The 3,298-nt window shown below is 44.5% G+C and overlaps 1 pseudogene; it reads right to left on the reverse strand.

Annotated features, from left to right (window-relative positions):
* Positions 1–284: 284 nt before the first annotated feature.
* On the reverse strand, positions 285–1,234 carry LOC123456713 (annotated as a pseudogene).
* Positions 1,235–3,298: the final 2,064 nt, after the last annotated feature.

Below are 3,298 nucleotides of genomic sequence, written 5' to 3' on the forward strand. Positions count from 1 at the left end.
ACTGTTCTCTAGAAAGACGCAGCGATTACCAACCACCCACCTCATTACTGAGCAGCACAGGAAGCTGGACTGTTCTCCCCAGTCTTCATTGTTGCAAATTTATCCAGGAATGTGAGAATGAGAATTTCTTATTTCTTCCCCTCTCATTGTCAGACTGCCCCTTATCTACTCTACTGGCCAAGCTACTTGCTCTTCTGGGTTCTGGAGAAGTCCATGTTTTCTGGGCGGAGTCTCTGATACCATGCAACTCTCCACCCTTTCTCACTGCAAGTTCTTCTTTTGTAGGCAAGAGCATGAAATAGTATTTCCCATTTTTGTTTTTCAAAGTTAAGCAAAATTCTCAAAATGATTAGTAGAAAGTCTTCTGGTGGCTGTCATGCTATTAATGTCTTGGTAACAAAACAGAATACTGGGCCATATTCTTCAGGTTGTGGAGGGTTTCTGACCACTCCATTGACCCTATCTGAGGTATGGTAGTGAGGAGTAAACTTTTGGCTTTATTGGCATTTTCTTTGCGGGTCTTTAAAACCCGGTCCACTGAAACTGCTTCTTCATGTTCCTTCCAGCAATCGTAATCTGCTGCCATGGCAATGCTGGCATAGCAAATTCCAGCTTCCTTAGCAAGAATCACCTCTGGAACAGTGGTCATATTGATAACATCTGCTAACCAGGTGCTGAACATGAAGCTCTCTGCCTGGGAGCTGAAATGAGGCCCCTCAATGGTGACCATTGTCCCCTTGGAGTGGAACCGAAGTCCTAGCTTCTTAGCTGTCTCTATGAAGACCTCTCTTGTTTTGGGGCAAAACGGCTCAGCCATTGGGATATGGCATACTCCTCGGGTACAGGAATGACTTCCATCGTACAAGGTCTGAGGTCTTCTGGATGTCCTGTCAATGAACTGATCAATAATGACGATGTCGCCAGGCTGAATCTCCTCCCTCAAGGAGCCGCAAGCTGTGGTCACTATGACATGTGTGCAACCCTCTTCCTTCAAAGCCCAGATGTTCGCCTGGTAGTTGATTTTTGAAGGCATGGTGGTGTGCTGCCTCCCATGTCTTGCAAGAAGGGTGCAATCAACGTCTTTTATCTTCCCCCAAATTAAGGCATCAGATGGCTTGCCAAATGGAGTGTCCACTTATTTTTCAATTCTTCCTTTTAAGATTTCCGGATCATCCAATCCTGTTCCACCAACTATTCCAATCTTCAAGGCCACACTGGTGGCCCCCGAGGCCATGTCGGCGCGTGATGGGACAGGACGAGGCGCAGCAGAGAGCGTGGGCCAGTGCCGAGCCCCGCACCAGCCCGACTCCCCCAAATACATTCTTGAGGTTAACTGTTTTATGACCTCTTACCTGGATGTTTTGAGGGCTCTAATATTTATAAAAGAATGAAGCTGTAAAATAAATGCTTAAGTTTATTTTGAAGTAATGTTACTTCAAAGTTAAGATATAAGGATTAAGGAATAACAAAACAAAATTATGAAACCTAGTTATTTTTTAAATATTTTATTTACTTGATGGAGAAAGAGGCAGAGAGAGAGAGAATGGGCATGTCAGGACCTCTAGCCACTGCAAAGGAACTCCAGATACTTGCACACACACACCTCCCCAGTACATCTGGTTCACGTGGGTCCTAGGGAATTGAAACTGGATCCTTTGGCTTCATAGGGAAGGGAAGTGAATTTTTAAAAGGGCCAGTATAGTTATAAGCAAAATATATGGTCGGTTTCTGTCCATAAAACTTCAGCATCATTTTGTTTTTGTTTTTGTTTTTGTTTTTTGAGGCAGGGTCTCACTCTAGCTCAGGCTGACCTGGAATTCGCTATGTAGTTTCAGGGTGGCCTCGAACTCATGGTGATCCTCCTACCTCTGCCTCCCGAGTGCTGGGATTAAAGGCGTGCGCCACCACGCTCGGCAATCAGCATCATTTTGGATGTAATTAAAAACAACCTTGGGCTGAAGAGATGGTTTAGCAGTTACGGTATTTGCCTGCAAAGACAAAGGACCTTGGTTCAATTCCCCAGTGCCCACGTAAGCCAGATGCACAAGGGGGCACATGCCTCTGGAGTTCATTTGCAGTGGCTAGAGGCCCTGGTGCACCCATTCTCTTTCTCCCTCTCTCTGCCTCTTTTTCTCTCTCAAATAAATAAATAATTTTAAAAAGTTTTAAGAAATTGCAGATTTTTTTTTTCTGGTATAACAAAGTAGGGTCTCACTTGAGCCCAGGCTGACCTGGAATTCAATATGTAGTCTCAGGGTGGCCTCAAACTCACAGCGATACTCCTACCTCTGCCTCCTGAGTGCTGGTGCTAAAGGTGTGCATCACCATGCTCAGCTTCCAGATATTAATTTTAAAACAACCTGTGAATTAAGCTTGCTGTTTGATGATGATCTAACGGAAATTAATAAGCTTTATTTAGACCCATCTCGCCAAAGTACATGTCAAGAGTTCTGGAATACCAAAATAAGAGAGATCGATTGAGAGGGGGAAGGGATATGATGGATAACGGGGTTTCAAAGGGGAAAGTGGGGGTAGGGAGGGCATTACCATGGGATATCTTTTACAATCATGGAAGTTGTTTTAAAAAAAAAAAAAACAGGGCTGGAGTGATGGCTTAGCAGTTAAGCGCTTGCCTGTGAAGCCTAAGGACCCCGGTTCGAGGCTCAGTTCCCCAGGTCCCACGTTAGCCAGATGCACAAGGGGGTGCACGCGTCTGGAGTTCGTTTGCAGGGGCTGGAAGCCCTGGCGCGCCCATTCTCTCCCTCTATCTGTCTTTCTCTCTGTGTCTGTTGCTCTCAAATAAATAAATAAAAAATGAACAAAAAAATATTTAAAAAAAAAAAAAAAAAACAGCCGGGCATGCTAGTACATGCCTTTAGTCCTAGGACTTGGGAGGGAGAGGTAGGAGGACAGCCATGAGTTTGATATCAGCCTAAGACTACATAGGGAATTCCAGGTCAGTCAGGCTAGGGTGAAACCCTACCTCAAAAATAAATTAATTAATTAAATAAATAAAGAGGGCCTCCAGCCTCTGCAAACAAACTCCAGATGAATGTGCCACCTTGTGCATCTGCCTTGCATGGTAAAGGATTAATAGTCTTCCCTGAAAACTAGAGGGAACGAAAGAGTTAATAACTATCCCTAAGATGAGCAGGCAATAAAGAAGCCTCAGAGGCCGGAGTACTCTTTTATTAATAAACCTCGCTTAGCTCAGAAAACCTTGAAGGAACAGAAACTGTCTGATGGAGTACCCTCCCTGAGACAATCCTGGCTGAAGAAGCCTATTCTGAATATGGAC

The sequence above is a fragment of the Jaculus jaculus genome, chromosome X (assembly GCF_020740685.1).
Source record: "Jaculus jaculus isolate mJacJac1 chromosome X, mJacJac1.mat.Y.cur, whole genome shotgun sequence".
Lineage (NCBI taxonomy): Eukaryota > Metazoa > Chordata > Mammalia > Rodentia > Dipodidae > Jaculus > Jaculus jaculus.